The 18,763-nt window shown below is 43.9% G+C and overlaps 1 protein-coding gene across 1 annotated transcript in view; it reads left to right on the top strand.

Moving 5' to 3' along the window:
* The window catches only part of GAS2L3 (growth arrest specific 2 like 3), a 189,164-nt gene that overhangs the window by 19,392 nt on the left and 151,009 nt on the right, over nt 1-18,763 (top strand). Inside the window, exon 2 of the mRNA XM_069229601.1 lies at nt 13,741-13,952. The gene's annotated coding sequence lies outside the window, so the exon portion shown is untranslated. The remainder of the gene's footprint in view (nt 1-13,740; nt 13,953-18,763) is intronic.

Here is an 18,763-nt window from a genome sequence, read left to right as displayed (position 1 = left end):
CTCTGAGCACTTCACACAGTAGTTGATACATTCTAGTTCCATCGTCTCCTGTCTGTCGGTTTATGCAAAGGTTTCAGCTAAGCAAATTTTTATTAAACAATAAGCAGTTCACGGTTAGTCTGATTTGTCAGCATCTTTCATTGAACGTTAATATTCAGCTTCTACACGAGGCCTGGCAAAACTAGGCCACAACTTGGGCTAAGTTAAGCTCTACAATATAATGCAAAACATAAGTTATATCTCTCAATATGATATACTTCTCTGTTATTCTAATACATTTTCAATATTTCACATATGTTAGTCGTTCTTTTAAAATAATTCGTGAATCTTGGTGACCACTCTCCGAGGTCACAATTTCAAACATGCACATTATTTTCTACATTAGTCATTTTCTACTTTTTTCGTTATGCGAAATACATAAACATTCATTAATAGTTTCTAATTAAGACATTTGTGTTAACACATGCAATCCTCCTTGCAGTGTCATAGCACTTTTTTTTTTTTTTTACTTTCAGTCATGCTGCACATCAGTCACGCCGCTACACAGTATGGCTGAAAGACCTTGAAGAAACCATTAACTATTGTGTAAGCCTGGTCTACTGACTTTGCCATTGCTTGTTATATATTGTCTGCTGTGTTTAAATAAAGCAGGAAACGTAAGCATAACATGAGCCCCCGGTCGTGCCATAAAATTGCAGTGAAGAATGTCTGTCTTCGTGAAAATAAACAAGTCCCAGTCAGCCAGCTGGGATTCAATTATTACTGTTCCATGCTCTCTGATTTCTGCTGTTTGCTCATTATATACTCCACTTCCTCGCTAACACTGAGATTAGAGATTAAGAGCAACTTCTGCCATTAAATTCTTTATCCACTGGAGCTTTATGTGACACTGTTAGAAATTGCCTCACTTCAGCAGAGCAGAGTGGATTTATAGCATATTAGCAAAAGTATTTGAAATATGAAGGGTAATGCTGCATGAAAGTCAGTCAACACAAAAATGAAAAGGAGAAAAGACATTGCAGCTGGTTCCGATTGACAGCTGGCTGTTAGTGACAGGCAAGACCCCGCCTGGTGCCTAGAGCTGGCCACCCTTGAGAGACCCGGGGCTCTTGGTTTGCACATACAGAGGTCAGTCTCACATTTGCTTCAACTAGTCAAAGTTCTCCCCCTGCTGTGCTGGTGTGCGGCACTAACACAAATTAAGTTGTTGGGTGTTCACATACTCCAGGACTCCCTGTGAACTCTTAACTGGTTGGGACAGGTGTCTCTGCTACCTGGGTTCCATGCATGGGACCTTATTATAATCTCCTGGATGAGGGGTGTCTGGGAACAAGCGCATATTCTCTATTTCGATCAATTGACCCAAAAGTTTGACGTTCATAAGCCTCAGTTTTACCGCTACCTCCAGATCTCCCATGCTGTTGACACCTACCGACCAGTTCTGGAAGCAGTACCGGATTGTAACCCAATGTAAGCTGACCTGGTGATGAAACCATTGGAGTCCAAGGAAATATCTAGACTATTCAGATCCCTTTTGCTAAGTACCCCAGACTCCTTGGGGACAGTCAAGTGTGTCAGGGAAGGTGATGCTGGGGAGTTAGACAACATTGACTTTAGGGAGGCTAGAATGGCTGATTTTGTTTCTAGCCACCCCCTCCAGTCCATGACTTGTGCAGTTTAATTACTTTCACAGGGTCTACTACAGTCCTGGGAGACTTTCGCAGATGAATAGGGTGGACCACGTTTTCTGCACTTGATGCAGTGCATCCTTCCATGGCATTATGGAGTGGTGGTTGAATTCCAGGGGCCCAAGAGCCTTGCTTTGAGTGGCTTTCTTGGAGGCCAAAAAGGATCTTGCTGTTATTAGTGCAGGGCTAAGAACCCCACTCCCTTTTGCAACTGGTTTCAAGGAATGGACTACTGCTGTGTAGTAGAAAAAGAAATCAACAAATAGAGAGGGTGTGCCAATAAACACTGCAAGATCTGGGGTGCTTGGTCTTCGAGACATATGCCACAAGCGATGCTCATTGAGCGGCTATTACTGATGTGCCTAAATCCCTATTGTCATTCTTTTACTGTCATTGTTATAATTATTTACTTTATATTTCTAGTGATTGCCTGAAATTGTCTGATCCCTTGTTACATACTTCTGTTTAACTGTATTACATTGTTATATTAAAAGTATAATACCAATAAATATATATATATTTTAAAAAAAAAGGAAAATGACTGGCTCTTTCCAAGAGGATGAAGGCAGACTATAGGAGGGAGCCTTCCAAAAACATGACTGCAAGCAATGTAGTGGCGTGGCGTGGCTCAATCTCAAACTTCCAAAGGATTCATCCATACACTGTCCATTTGTCCCTTTTTCCCCCAAAAGTGATGCTCGAGCAAAGGGATGCTTATCATTATGTTGTAATTTGAGCAGTGGTTAACGCTGTTCAATCATATCCTGGGTACACTTTATTTTTATTCTTGAAATTCTCATTCTCTGACCTATCCTTTCTGAAGCCCCTTCCATGGATGTTTGCGATCATAAAATGTTGTACATCATGCTTGCTTGGTATATTCAGAGGGCGTGTTTTTATCAGCTACTGAAACCTTACTTCAAAGTCCAGTCCCTTGCAAGCTGAAATAGTATCTATCTTCATAGTCTATTTACAGTGCTGTGGTATTGAGCAGCTATCTAAAGTCCTTAAGGCGTCTACTGCTCTTCAGGAAGAACCTGAAAACACTTTCGCCACACAGTTTCCTGTGGATGTTTGGTGTATTGTTAATCTTTAAACTAGGCGGATAAAAGGCCGGGTAAAAACATCCCAAGGCCTACTTTTGAGTGTACAAGTGCGTAAATTAACTCAGTTGAAAGTCAGTAAAGGGGATGTGGAGGAGGTAAACACAAAATTAGACAATTGGAAAAACCTAGCAGTTAAGACTATCATTTGTTAACCTTCGCCATCTTCTTTCCAAAGGTGGGCATGCAAAATCAGGATCTGACTGACCTTTAGGGCAGTCTTGCAGTGCCTGAAGGGCTGGTCACAGATCAGTGTATGGGTGTTTTTTTTTTTTTTTTTTTACTGTTTGTCGGCCTGTTTTATGGTCTACTAGGCCAGTTTGTACTGTTGATTTTTCCAACATTAACACCAACATTACCTACAGCAAACACAAATGGATGCAGTCTGCTATAACAACACATACAGTTTGTCTTGAGAAGTTTAAAACTGCCATGATTTGCAAATGTGGACCACATTTTTAGTTACCTGATTCACTAATGTGAGCCACTTTTAATTTGGTGCCCAGGCTTATTTTCTGTCCCAGTCCTGCCTTGTATAAAATCACCATCTGAATCTGAAGTACTTTGCTTTTTATCACTGGTTATTAATGTTTCTTATTTTTGTAATTTTTACCTGCTTGCAAATTGTGAGGGAAACGGGGCGACATCCGCAGGAAAAATCAGAAAGCAATATGCATTTCTGAGACTAAATAAAGTTCTGAATTCTGCAAGGAGTCATGTAGGTATATCTGGGAAGGTTTTTACAAGCAAACTAATCATTGAATTCACAAATTATTGAATACAAATGGGCAAGCATAGAAATTTGTCATATGGTTTTCATAGCTAACTGTCTGTCTGTATCAAAGGCTGATCTCCGAAAGTGATATATTGTTATATTTCCAAACTATTCAAGATGTAGAGGTATACAGCTTATGTAGTTTGTCCAAACATGCGTTACTTAACAAAAAATAAAATGTAGTCCAAATTGGTCATCAAGGAAATGCAAGCTTTTTTAATTGTACCCTGGTCTGAGTTAAGTATTATTGAGAATTTTGGAATTCCCATAGTGTCATGAGAGTTTTTTCAAAAAGTGTTTTTAGGTGAACTTTGCTTATAATTGTACATCAAATGTTTTTGGAAAATCACACAATAATAGAAAATTACCTACCATCTTGCATTCCCACAACTTTCCCTCTAAAAACAGTAAGCCACATTTGTCGGTTGGCTTATGGTATGCAACGGGAAAGGGTCAAAACTGGTACCATGCCAAAAGTTCATCATAGAAAATCCCTATGAAGAAGACTGCAGTACTTGGGTTCAGGCTGTATGTATGTGGTATTTCTATAGCGTAAACCTAGCCAAAAGGCAATTTGAAAGTGCTGTTTAGTGTTGAAGACAAGCAGCAATAGGAAAAGTAGCTTGTTTGTGGACTGTTCATGCATTGTGATGTAGTGTGTTTTTTTTAATTTATTTTTTTATTAAGAGGTGCATCTCCAGCTCATTTCTAAATTGGAGCTGCGTTTGGGTAGTCCAGATGCAAGTTGTTCCGGATCCTGGGTGCATAGATGGAAAAGGCTTGCTATCTTGTTTTCTTTTCACACTTCTTACTCTGCAATCTGGTGTTCTGGCTGTGGGTATGCCAAGAACCTCCAGAAATGGTAAACTTCTCAGCAAGATAAATCAGAGTGCTGGTCGTAATGGTTTGGTAGATGACGTAGCTGTTTTTTAGGTCTCGTCTAAACAGGTCATGTGCTACCTCTTAAAGACAGTTTGTTTTCTAACAAGTGCTTAGAGGGTGTCCATTGCTTACCATTGGTTGGCTTGCTTGTCACTCATTTCCTTCTTATTTGCCGGCTGCCGTAGGCTTCCTTCCTCTTGGTGTGTTTGTCCCTACTCTGGAGCATGGGCGAATCATTTGTCTCCTTCTACTGCTCATTTTTTAGGTGGTACTTTTTTCTTAGTCTTTAAGATCTCTATGCAAGTGTGTTTTTTTTAGCTGTCTCCCATGCGTATTTGCGCCCCTCCATGCTCTCTGTTGTCATTAGCTTGTCCCAGCCCTTCCCGCCCACCCTTTGTTGTCTACTCTGACTCACCCTCCTTCCCTTGGTGTTGCCTCCTGCCCTCCTTCCTCCCTCGGTTGCCTTGTGACCCCTCCTTTCCTCCATGTTGCCTCTTGCCCCCTCCTCCTGTGTTGCCTCCTATCCTGCAATTAAACAAAAAAGTGCTATGATGTGCTTTTTTTTTTCCACACTTTCCTTGTCTGTGTTGCCCTCAGTGTTGCGTGCTGCTTGCCAAGCACTACATGTGGAAATGTCTATTGGCACTCAAGTGTGACTGTTATTAATGCCCAACAATTAGTAGTGGAGAGGCACTGGTGACACATGTATTGATCGCAGGTTCTGAAGATATTTTTGGGACAGGTGCTGTACCTAGTAAGCCACACTGCTCGATCCCTGGCCAAAAAAAACCCTGCTTTCCCCATTGCCAAATTAGATCATTTTTGTGACAGGAAATGTTGACGTCTCCACGTTGTATTTTGGGGCCTTTTCTGTCACGGGCACTAGGCCTACCCACACAAGTGAGTTACAATTTCTATCAGTGTCTAGTTTTCAAAAATGTTCATGTTTGCTAGGTTTCCCTAGGTGCCAGCTGAGCTAGGATCCAAAATCCACAGCTACCCACTTCGCAAAAAATGGATCGGTTTTGAGTGTTGAGTAATGTGATGTATCCATGTTGCATTTTGGGCCGTTTCCTGTCCCAGGCACTGAGCCTACCCACACAAGTGAGGTGCCATTTTCATCCGAAGACCTGTGGTGGCATAACAGAGTAGGATTTGTATTCCTACTGTTGGATTTTGCTGCATGGAAGCCAGTGTGTAAGAAAGAAGACATTTTGAAAATTACCCTCTAAATCATATGCTCTTACAGGTACCCACAAATTCAGAGAGGTACAAATGACCTCTGCTTCTACACTCCATATCTTGTGCCCATTGCAGGAATACATAGTTTACCTTGATACCTGTTTTCACTCTACATATTTCACCATATCAATTGATCTATACTCAGTACACAATGCAAAATCATTGTATGGTGCGGCTCAGTTGTTAGTTCTGGATACCCATATATATCCCACAAACTAAAGTGTGTAGTGAACGGAATGGTACATTGTTTTTGTGAATCGGCCATCATAACAAAAAGATACAGATCAAAATACTGCCACAAATGGCTGTTTATTCCCACTCATTTTCAATATTTATTTATTAGTTTATTTGGGAAAACCTTAAGGGATCCGCACATATGATCCCTTGCTAAATTTGAAATGTTGTCTACTTTTCAGTAGGGCCCACTGCATATTCTTCTTGTCACACATAGTCATCCTGCAACTGGTGCAAGGATTCGGTGGCCAAGAAGTGTATGCCGGGAAAATGGCCTGCCATGGAGGATCTTGAGGGTGCTCCAGAGGAGTTCAGGAGGCCCTTGGGGATTGGAAGGAGGATGAGCCCAGGCACCCTGTAGTTATGTTTCAACGAAGCAGTAATGCCAGAAGCTGAATGAAATTCCCATTGCATTCTGTTACTCGGAAGGCCCCGGAAGAGTGTCATAGGTGACTGGGCACCACCACCATAAGCAGAACACAAACAGTCCTGAATAAAGCTATTCCAAATATCCTAATTAACAATTTGTGCACAGCTGCAGCATATACCTTTGTTTTTTTCATAGACCTCTCAAGAGGTTTCCCTGCTGCAGAAACCTCTTGAAAGATATCTTCAAAAATCCTTGTTTGGCTTTAAATTGCTACCTGTAAAGGTGAGGAAACCTTTAGCAATCTCCTCAGTCCGCTGAGACTGAAGACATCCCCAGCCTTTTAAGCCCTTTGGCCTCACTAATATGGATGTGCCACTGGGTTGATCCCTTCGTAGCAGTAGGAGTTCTCATCACGCATTCAGAGATGACTGCGAAACACAACTGGTTGACATGAGGCACACAGGTAGGAAAGAGGGGATCAGAAGGAAACACACCAAGCAGTTGTCCTCTTCTGCGGCACACCCTGAAGGCTCCCGGCATAGGAAGAACAGATGTGAGTGCCCCAGAGGGATCGTGACATGTGCAAGGCAATCCAGGGCAGTAGTATTTACTGTGGCAGCCACATAAAGGCTGCACTGTGCCTAAAACATTTCCCAAAACAACAATAACATAGCCAACCCCAAAGTGAAAACATGCATGTCAAGAACTGTAGGGCACCAATTGCAAGTAAGCCTGTCAGGTCTGTAGATGGCAGGGGTTCATTGGAATGCTGTGGCCTAGCCCTGAATACCTTGGGGCCGCCTGCTTCTTGCCTGGTAAAGACTGGTTGCTAGACAGCCAGGTGCAGAAGGAACAGCAAAGGGTTTGTAGCTCCAGTATAGAAATGTCGATTCTGGCCATTGTTTAGGAGCCTACCTTTGGAAAATACTTTATAGTTATTGTGAGAAATTGGGTTATTGGTTGAGCAGGGTATGAGCCCTTCTCAAGCAAAAACTACAAACCTTTTCAGGGTGAAACACAAAAAGTCTCCCAAGTAACCTTTGCTTAACCCTCTGGTAGCATGGCACAAAGCAGCCAGGCTTAACTTGGATGCAGTGTGTAAAGAATTTATGAAGTATTTAAACAGTGATAAAGCGAAAACACAGCACAAGAAAGACTCTAGAAAGATCCCACACCAGTTTAGAAAAAAGGGTAAAACTTAATAATTTATTTGACACCAAAAAAACAAAAATACACTCAGTAGAACTAGAGGAATGCAATTTCAAAGATTACTGTAAAAATAATGCCTGAAAGCGCAACACGCCAACTGTGGTTAGAAAAATAGATTAAAATGTAATAATTTATTTGACACCAAAACAACAAAAATACAGTCAGTAGAGCTGGAGAAATTCAGTGTCCAGGATTAAGGTAAAAATAATGCCTGGAAGCACAGTGCACCAACTGTGGTTATCAGGTCATGCTGGTCAGGTTGCATATCTCTGTGTCGGTTCGGATAAGGGCCACGGCTGGGTTGGCAGAGCACCTTGATTGTCACTTCCAAGGGTCCAGAATATTGAAGGCACTATTTGGGTTTTAGGATTTAGAGTAGTCAGAGTCTAGGTGCAGGATACAGGGGTCTTTGAGTCACTCTGGTGGTCCTGGATTCAAGGTGCAGGTCCAGTTCTTCTTCGTCAGGTATCAGAGTAGTACTTCTTGTAGGCAGAGCAGCTGGGCAGTCCTCCTTGCTGTTGGGCGTTCCTTCTTGCAACAGGGCAGTACTTCTTCTGAATCTTTCACCAGTCCGGAAGTGACCTGAAGTCTTGGGTCTGAGGGTCCCATTTTTATACCCAGTGCTTCCTTTAAAATGGGAGAAGCTTCTGAAGTTTCCCCTCAAAAAGAGGTGTTTGCAATTCCTGCTTCCCACTCTGGTCCTAGTCTGTCTGGGGCACAATAGGCTAGTGCGAAGTCCTTTGTGAGTTTGCTTGGCCAATGCTTTTGAAGTGCAAGTGTGATAGGTGACAGCTCCAGCCCCTCATTAGGCCACGATGGCCCACTCTGCCTCCACCCAGATCCTCTGTTGTAGTACTGGCTGGGAGGGGAGGAATACACAAAGGCAACTGCCAACTACACCCAGTCATCTGACCCAGGAACAGGCTGCAAGCACCAAATGGTCAGAAAAAGAAAATGCCAACTTTCTACAGGTGGCATTTTCAGAACTGTGACTTAAAACCTGACTTTACCATTAAAGAGAGTTTTAAATTACAAGACGTGGGTCCCGTGCTTCCCATGCCACTGGAGTCAAGCTAGCCTGGCTGATGAGGGGTGAAACCCCGAAACCGGTCCCAGGATGCTTGTTTCCAGTCCAGGGAAGACCTGGCCTAGCAGTTCGGGCTGGACTGTTCCCATGGGGAACAGGGTCAAGACTGATTTGCATATGGCTGGGTCCAAACTGGAATGGCATGGGCAGCAAAAAAACGATGGATTTAGGCCCAGATCACTGTACTGGGGGTGAATGTTTGACAATGTTCAGCATTCCGTCCATCACTTGTTGTTTATAATATGGCTAAACCAATGTGCAGGTGGGCACATTGTTACCATAAGGAGTTTTAATATATGCGTGAGACGTATTCTTCACAGCCAGTGAAGTTGGTAAAAGGCACATGTTGGGCCTGATGCATAGTTTTCAAGGATAAGATATCATTGTGTCTGTTGGAACCATAAAATTGTCTTAACAAAGTTGCCACATAAAACACTTGAGCCTTTGGTTTTGTTGAACATGAATCTCTTCTCCAATAACACTTCTTTATTGGTGGCCATGACATCGTCCATGTGCTTAATTTAGCCTCAAGCCTTTTGCACTTTATAACCATTTGTTGTTTTGTATGTGACAAGGTGGTCCTAAGTATCTTCCCAGGCATTTTGCCAAAGGTCCTTTTAGAATTATATTTGGCTAAGGAGATCTATGTGCCTCCTCAGTGCAGGAAACCTTATTCAACGTGGAAGTATGGTGTGCTCTTGTGATTTTACTTTCCTAAAACCAGGTATCTACCTATCAATTTCTCATAACACTGAGAGGCAATGGCACTGACCATTAGCTTGCTTTCTGTATCACCCATCGCTAAACTGTATGAAGTCCATCCACCAGCTGGTGAACAATTCAACTGGAATTCTCCAGACCTGTACTCCTCAGAGCCACTTACCATCAGTTTCATAGGATAACCCATTAGCTTTCGGAGGACATTATGCTCTCAAGGGATTGTGACAAAATGCAAACAATTGATGATTGCATTCTTCACAAGTTTATTTGCGTAGTTCTAATCAGTATCAGTGCACAACACTCTTTTACCACGTGTTGAAGTGCCACGAGTTTACAAAGATGTCCACATGTTAATAAAGAGCAAAGAGTCTAAATATTTTAAAAAATCATCGTTTTCCACCTACGTCTATACATTTTAGGTATGTAATTGTGTTCCTTGACCTTTAGAACACATCTTCAGAGCAGGTTTAACCACTAACGTCCCAGACCTAGTTAACCCAGGTGTAAATGAACATAGCAGGCTATCCCTTCCTCCTCCTTCTCCGACATCCAGAGTGCAATGAGACAAAACAATCGAGATACATAATACGGTTGTAAGGCTTACCCCCTTTTTAATATCAAATGACTACATTAATGGAATTGGAGACTATGAAAACTAATGCAATTAAATGACGTTTAAAGGTTTGTTAAAATAATACTATCAAAGACTACAACCAACTTTAAAACATTTTAAAAGAACGGAAATGGCTCAAGAAGGTGAGGGCTATTGAAGAGGTTTCCCCAGCTCCCACACCATGAGATAATTAGTTTCCCTTTACAAAACATTTTAAGGAATTCTAATTAATTGACATTTCAGAATAAAGAAAACATTTAGACCAAGGCATAAATTAGAGATATGTCATTTAAGTATATTACCTTTAAATTAGGGATAGAATTTATTATGCTGCGATTAATATCTATTCATTGAATTTTCATAAATGTCTACTGTAAGGTTTAGATTAAGGAAATGAAAGTAACATGAAAAAATAACATTTTTAATAGTAAATGTTGGTTCAAAGGTAGGCTAAAGATAAATAATATTAAGGTGACTTGTGATTTCGGGTTAGAATAAATGAAATAAAATTAATTAAAAATAATCCATGTTTTATGTCTAAGGGTTAAGTTAAAGATAATTAAATAACATTTAATTTAAATGAAGGTTACAATTACAATTTAAAAACAACAAACTAAAAAAGTTTAGCTAGATATATGGCGACTTAGTATTGTTGAGGCAGTGATAGCATACAATATAAACTTATCTTGATGATATATTGGTCGTCAGTTGGAAGCCCTTGCTGCAGTTGTGCATGGAGTAACATACAACCCATATGGAAATGTCATGTGGAAGTGCATTTTGTTGGATACAAATATTAGGGCACAATTTAGAAATATAAATCAACACAACAAAGTTGCAGATATTAGTGAACTTTTTTTAAAGACTTTTATTTTGTTGGTTGTGTCAAAAAGTAACAACTACAGTTACACAAACAGTAGCCATCCCCAACTATGCCACAGAGAGGTACAGATCATGCAACTTGTATCGACCAGTATCGCAGGAGCATTACACCCAGATCAGACTTCTTCACAATCAGGGCATGATTCAGCCATTGTCTATTAGTGAAGACTCCATCCTCAGTCGGGGAATGTAGTTGAGTGTTTCCTGGGTGTACAAACAGGAACAGAAGATCCTCCCACACCATCCAGTCCTCTTTCATCTTGTCATCACGTCTGCATTCTTTCAATCACACCTCTTCAGCTAATGCTCACTCAGCCACATTTGCTATGCAGCTTTCCACACTGGGATCCATCAAATCCAGCTAGGTAACCTGTACCGCCAATTTGCCTGCAGCAGTTGTAAATCCACATATTTAAACTACATTTTGCGGCCCTTCCACCAACGCATGTCACCTCATAGGCAAACGATAGGTTCTGTTGTAACTGGCCCCTGCACCACAGCGTTTACATGCTCCACCACCTTTAACCAGAAAACATGTACCGCCGAGCAATTCCACTCCAAAAGTAATAAAATAAGTCACAGGACCTGGCATCTAGGACAAGTACTTGACCTACTAGGGTCCATTTTATGCAAGAGCACTGGAGTCACATACACGCAGTCTGAAAAGTTAAAGTGTTTAAGTTTGAATCTGGCATTGCACGATATGGACTGTACCAGCGCACACACTCTTGTGCACTGTGCATCCACAAGCTGCATCCCCAGATCACCTTCCCGGGGCGGCAGAGCAGGAAATGGAACCTGTTCACGATCCTCTATCATGGCTCTGTATAGTTGGGAGATAAAGTGGCAGCACCCACTCAACTCTTAACAGTCCTTGAAAAGTAAGCAATGTGCCTGGGGCCACCGGGAAGGGGGGCCATTTATCACTAACTGTGGCTGAAATACTGGCTTGGTGTAAAAATTGCCCAGACCCTACCAGAATGTATTTCTGTGCCCCTTCAAGCATAATAAGCTCCTTGTTGGAATATAGGTCTCCCAGCGTCTCGCTACCACCCTCCCGCCAGATAGACACATCTACTGACTTGCCTCGGATCCTTTATGCTGGTAAATCCTAAAAGACAAAGGTCCTGATTTAGAATTTGGCAGAGGGGGGTTATTCCATCACAAATGTGACAGATATTCCGTCTGCCATATTACGATCCCATTATACCCTTTGGAGATCGTAATACGGCAGACGGGATATCCTTTACATTTTTGACGGAGTAACCTGTCTGCCAAACTCTAAATGAGGCCCAAAGTCCCTGTCAAATGGAACCTTCCCCAATAGTACCTTGACTGTCGGTTCCCACAAAGAGGCCGAGTGTCGAATGAGATAACTAGTGTGCATCCTGCCTCCTCCCCCCCCCCCCCCCCCCCCCACCATGAGACGTCGCGGGAGAGAGCCCCCCCCCCCCACAATCGCCCTGCAACAGTGATTTCTTCCAGTTAAACGCCCCCCCACACTGAATCTGGGAGGCCAAGTGATATATCTGAGGGTGAACTTTAAGTGGCAAGAAAGAATGGGCATTTTACAAATATATATAGTAGTTCGTTTGAGGTTAGGGACTGGAATTGTATGACACCTTAAGGGGAAAGTTCGTTTCTGGGTGATACTTTTGGAATACACGTGGGTTAACAATTTGCATGATTGACTGGGGGCAGAAGGATTATTCCAAAGTACTTACTTTTGCTTTGCTACTGTTACTGTAATCTCACATTTATTTTTTATTTTTTACAAAAAAATACATGAACTAATTTTCTGTGTTCCATACCTCATATAATTACGCCATATGGCTTAAAAAAATATTGGTTAGTAACAGGACAAAGCCCTATTTAAAGTATTTCAGAATGTATATTCGATCAAGGGGATATATTGCAGTCGTATCTTCTCGCACTACCTCCGACACATCCGCAGCATCTCGGAGTGATTTGTGTGCCTGGTTGTGCGTCATGTACATCCGGTGTGCCCAGCGTTGGTCCATGGGGGCTGCACGCTTACCAGAAGTTCGAGTTGTCCGAACGAGATAAATGTACACAAAATTAATGTAAATCAGGCAATTTACATAGTTATGGTTATTTTGAAAATCGGTCAGGGGTCTCGCAAACCAACGTTAGACAACGTTGGTTTATGAGGACACCAGTTTTATAAGGATATTACAAAATATTTCTGTCTTTAAGGAAAAAGACTGGTTCAAACTTGTAACATTTTGTAATGCCTGCTGAGAAATATCACTTTCATTGGTGTCTGCTGTAGGTCCAGGATGTTCAGTACCGCATGTTTAAGATATGCCGAAGAAATACATCGATATACAAAAAAATCTATCTCTTTTGGAGCAGTTTTATCCTGAAAATCTGTCGTACCTCTGGCTCTTGGACTTATGTTGTCCACCCCCGAACATTCTCAGAATAGTATTTCTGTTTGTTTCTCCGTGTTTATGATGATCTATTCACTTTCGAGTGCGCACATTACGTGATAAGACAAGTTCAGTCAGTGTTTCCAGGGAATTGCTAACCACATCTGTTAGTTCTAGTTTAACATGAATTCATTTGCTATTTGCCTGCCACCAGGGCGCCTTATTGGGGCTTTCGATAATGACAACGGATAATGGGGCTGTTACACTGTACATATGCTTCTTCACACAGCCACTCGGTTCTTAATGAAGCAAAACATTTCAGGCATCCTACATCATGACAGATGTACGGCATTCTTACAAAAGCTGCCTTGTGAACTTGTTGCATTCATGTTTTGAGAATTCCCTGCCAATAAATCTTTCTTTTGTTAATGTGCTGAAGGCTGAGTTTATCAGAACTGATGCGATCATGTATGAATTGTAATTTTAATGAGAGCAACTTGTTTACTGGCTTGTCCGCTACATTTTTTTCTCTCTCCCGATAGGTCACGGAATCTTCCCCACACAAGATGACTTTGTTCATTGGGTACAAAGGGCGTTTTTGATACTTTTTCTCAGTATTAGCAGATTGTGCATTATTTCGTCAGTGTACAGTAGCAGCGTGCTCTGGGGGTAGCTGGTGGTCTCGACTCGCCCTGAAGAATTTGAAGCAAACTCCAGTGAAGAGGCGCCTGCAGACAATATTCCCGTCATGCTGGTAGGTCTGTTTTGGTTATTCAGATAGTTGAATACCATAGAAATAATTCTCGATCATGTACTCTGTATTATCACTGTATATTTTTGAAGTCTTGAATAGAAAAATATATTCGATAATTAAATATGATGGGTCACTTAAATATTTTTAGTATAAAATGTTTCTAATTGCAATTTCACTGTTCTCGAATGTGTTTACCAATATCTCTTCAATTTAAAAGTATTCACATAAGGCAAAGTCAAATGTATTTCACTATCTTACGCTATAAACATTTGAGGGTGGTTTTAATTTGTTAATTGTATTAATTTATTGGTGCAACAATTAATCTTTTAGCTTTTACTCGACTGTTGTTTTGATTTTGTTTCCTTTAGTACCTGCAGAATGTTATGTATATGATATGTAAGTAATTTTATGTATTGTAATATGTATAGTAATAAGTTAAATCCTTTTTTTTTCATGTATTATTTTCCAAACTCGGCTTTTTCCACGGTCGTTCGTTTATTGCTACCTAAATGAACACTTGAGTTTTGCCTTCAAATTCCTCCATTAGCATGAGCTGACGTGGAAGATTTTTAGGTCTCTAATACTAAGAACATTTTAGTTGTCTTTAGGGGAAAGGCTCTTGTGGTCTGTACTAAAAATGAACAGTGAGCTTGCAGCCCACCCATTGCTTACTATTGGTTGGCCTTATTGTTACTTTCATTTGCTTCTTATTTTATGGCTGGCCTTTGTCGTCTTGTGTTTCTCCTTTCCCTTGAGTATAGCTTTTGTCATCCTTTCGATTGACAGACTTGTATCCTTCCACGCTAACTTTTAGAGAACTACTTTTTTCATTTTCATTAAGTACCACACAAGAGTGCATGCGTTTTCCAGCTCCCCTGTGTATGGATCCACTCCTTCCTCTCTGGGAGGACGCAAAGAGTCAGACTCCCACCCTACACTTCCAGACCCACAGGAGTCAACTGTGGAGTCTCCCAGGGATCCTCATTGATTTCCACACTGTTCAACGTATACATGGCCCCTCTTGCTGCCATTGTCAGAAGCCACGGTATACACATCGTGTCATATGCCGATGACACACAACTCATCACTTCCCTCACCGAAGATCCGGACAAGACCAAAAGGAACTTTCACTCAGGAATGGAAGCCATCACCAGCTGGGTGAGAGAAAGCAGCCTCAAGCTCAAGTCTGGCAAGGTGGAGCTCTTTATCTTTGGAAATGCCACCTCTGCTTGGGACGACTCCTGGTGGCCCACAACCCTCAGCGCCCTCCCTGCACTGGCCAAGCATGCCCACAACTTAGGAATCATCCTCAATTCCTCCCTATCCATGAGCCGCCAGGTAAACTCTGTTGCATTCTCCTACTGGCACACACTCTGCAAACTTCGGAAGATCTTCAGATGGATCCCAGCACACAATCACCCACGTCTTAGTCACTAGCAAGCTTGATTACGGCAAGGCCCTCTATACTGGCACCTCAACTAAGAACATCAAAAAACTTCAACTCATCCAGAATGTCCCCGCCAGACTCATTCTGGACCTCCCTCGCTGAGAACGCATTTCCCAACACCTGAGGCTCCTCCACTGGCTACCGGTTGACAAGCTTCTCACCTTAACGTACAAGGCCACACACAACGCAGGACCAGCCTACCTGAACTACTGTGTCTCCTTCCACACCACTGCCAGATCCCTCCGCTCCGCCGAGATGGCCCTGGTCACCATCCCTCGCATCCTCAAAACCACTGCCGGAGGACGATCTTTAGCCCATGCTACTGCAAAGAGCTGGAACAACCTCCCCCTGCACCTCAGACAAAGCCCATCGCTCACCATCTTCAGGAAGAACCTCAAGGCGTGGCTCTTAGGATGAGGCCCCCCCTACTTCCCCTCCCAGTGCCTTGAGTCCCTCACGGGTGAGTAGCCGTGCTCTACAAATATTGATTGATTGATTGTGTGCTACTTCCATGACCGATACCAATTTGCGGGTATCCCCCAGGCTGGATGTAGGGTGGTCCTGTATGTATCCAATCATTAATTGGGATCAAGTGTGCCGCTCAGTAGTAGGCTTCTATATCGGGAAGGGCTATCCCACCATTATAGGGGTTTTGTTGCAAGGTCTTTAGAGTTTTCGCCGGTGTCTGCCCTGCCAGAGAAGGGATCTCACATCCATGTCTGTTTTCATGAACATGTTTCCCAGGAGTGAGAAGTATGTATTTTGAAAGGTGTACAGTAATTGTGGTAAAGTAATCATCTTAAAGAGGGCTGCTCTCCCCAGTAGTCACAGGGCCAATCTCTCCATCTCCCTGCATCTTTCTGGAAGTTGGACACGCCCTTCCCAAGATTGTGATGTTAAAAGGTTTTTTTGGGTGTAATAAAAATACCAAAGTATTTCAAAGCCTTGAGGGCTGCCTCTAGGGTACCCGGTTGGGGTGGGGCAGTCTTGTGCGGGGCCCGGCAAGAATGTAGTGGACTTGTACCAGTTTATTTTGTATCCTGAATGCTGCCCATATTCTTCTAGAATCTGAAAACAGTTGGGGATGGTAGTCTGGTGATGTACATAAGAATAGCATCCGCGTAGAGGGAAATCTTCTCCTCTAGGTCATCAGTGGCTGTGGCTCGAAAGCCACGGATATCAGGGTGCATCCAAACCTGGCACGCCAGAGATTCTACAGTTCGGGAAATAGGAAACTGGGTATCCTTGCTGAGTCTCCCGACCAGTAGAAAACTCTGGAGACAGTAACCCCATAACACAGACACCCGCCTTCGGAGCTTCATAGAGAATCGATATCCAGTGTCTATAATTAGGCCTTAATCCAAATTCGACCAGCGTACATTCTACATATGGCCAGTGGACCACGCCAAATGCCTTCTCTGTGTATAGGGACAAAAAGGCACGAGGAGACTGTCAACTTTTAACCTCTGACATCCAGCTGTGGGTTCAGCGTAGGTTTAGTCGTGTTGACTGCCCAAGCATGAACCCCACCTGATCTCTTTGAATGAGAGACGGTATGACCTGGAGCAGCCATGTCGCTAGTACAGTAGCTAAGATTTCAACCTCGATATTCAAGAGCGATGTCGGGCTGTAGGAGACACACCTGTCACATGGTTCGCCCTCCATGTGGATAACTGTGATGGTAGCAGCCTGGAGGTCCTGGAGCACGGTGACTGTCTCATTTACTTTTGTAAAAAAAAAAAAAAAAGATTTAGACCCATGAGGACCCAAGATATCGTTTGAAAAACTCTGTGCGATTGCCGTTTTGCCCTGGGGTTTTACCTGTCCTGAGCTTGAAGACCTCTGCTTCTGTCTTGGTGAGGGTAAGGCCTCTGTTGAAGGCTTCAACCGCCTCGGGCCCCAACCCCGGGTTCTGAATGGCATCTAAGTAATGAGTGATGGGGCGAGGCCAAGATGGCGGTGGGTTAAGACGTGTCTCCCTAGTCCTCAGTCCCCCGCTGTCGGCAGGGATATACAGTGTGGGCCCGAGGGACTTTGCAGAGCGAATAGTAGCCGTTGTACCGCAGCGACCGGGAGGAGGACAAGGAGGTAGCCGGGGAATGGCCCTTGGAACGGAGGCCGAGACAGTGAAGGTTTCCAGCCCTACGGACACAGTGGCGGCCGGGCCATCTTCCCCCTGAGTGTCAAACGAGCTGGAGGAGCGCACCCCTTGCTGGGGGCAGAACTCAATGCTGACGGAGATGAGGGAGCCCAGAGGTATCCCGCAGGACAGACAAATGAGACTCCGAGCAGTGTGGCGCGCACAGAGGTGTGCCACGCAGGAGTGCGGTCGATGGAGGCCTTGCCCGGGGCCGAGCTGGAGGGGCGGTGAGACCCCCACATACCAGGCAAGGCCGGAGCGCAGGAAGCAGCAGCAGCACCGGTCATTGACCTGTAGGGGGGTGCGTCCCACGCCCGGGACAGAAGTGAGTCTCTAACTCAAATATGCGGCGACCAAGTGAACAGCCCTGCATGGGACCCGCAGGTTCTGCCATCGGGCAAAAGGACAGGAGACTGGCCTATGGTTAGAGACCAGAGAGACGGTCCCCTGTTGCTGGGCCCCTGGAGCCCCAGGGGTCACCTCATCGTTCAGCACCAGAGGGCCTGGGGCCTCCAGAGGACTGTCTGCTCTCCCCTATGTTGCGGGGATGCCGCAAATGGCCTACTGGCGAGGGGACGCTGCCACTGTGGCACTGTGGGCCCCACCACATGGGATACAGCAGGAGAAGACAGGAGGTGAGGAGAGCAGCCGGAGAGGGGACAATGGACTGATCTGAACAGGGCTGACCTTGTGGTCCCCGCCGAGCTGCTGCATAGACCCTAGCACCATCTGGCAGCCGCCTTGGGGACACTGGGGCCCCTCCAGCAGATATCTTCCCTCAAGGCCTGAGGAGTGGGAGATCGGGTGCCCGCCCTGGAGCAACTTGGGAGTGTGTGACCCCCACTGGCTTTTCCTTTTGGCTGGGTCCCTACCAGCGCAGTGTGAAGACTCACAGATGCAGAGAAGGGAAAGGGCAACTGCAGAGCACAACCACGGACTCCGAAGCTGACTGAGTTGGCCAATTCTGGAACCCTCTGGCCCTGGTCATCGAGGCTGGGCGCGGCAGCCCCATCTCCAGGGGACATGGTGTGCTACTGGCAACCACAGCTTCCACTCGCTCCAAGAAGGGGTGCTTCCTAAAAGACATGTTGATAAAGGTGACCGCCCCAGAGCACCCGCATCAGTCAACCCTAAGCATAAGCGGAGGGGTGAACGAGGCAGAGCGACCGGTTACGCGCTCCTTTCTTGATGTGCTCTTCACTTCCCTCAAAGATGATCTCCAAA

The sequence above is a fragment of the Pleurodeles waltl genome, chromosome 4_1, assembly GCF_031143425.1.
Source record: "Pleurodeles waltl isolate 20211129_DDA chromosome 4_1, aPleWal1.hap1.20221129, whole genome shotgun sequence".
NCBI lineage: Eukaryota > Metazoa > Chordata > Amphibia > Caudata > Salamandridae > Pleurodeles > Pleurodeles waltl.
Note: the sequence above shows the minus strand (reverse complement) of the source record. Positions and strands in the feature narration are given on the sequence as shown.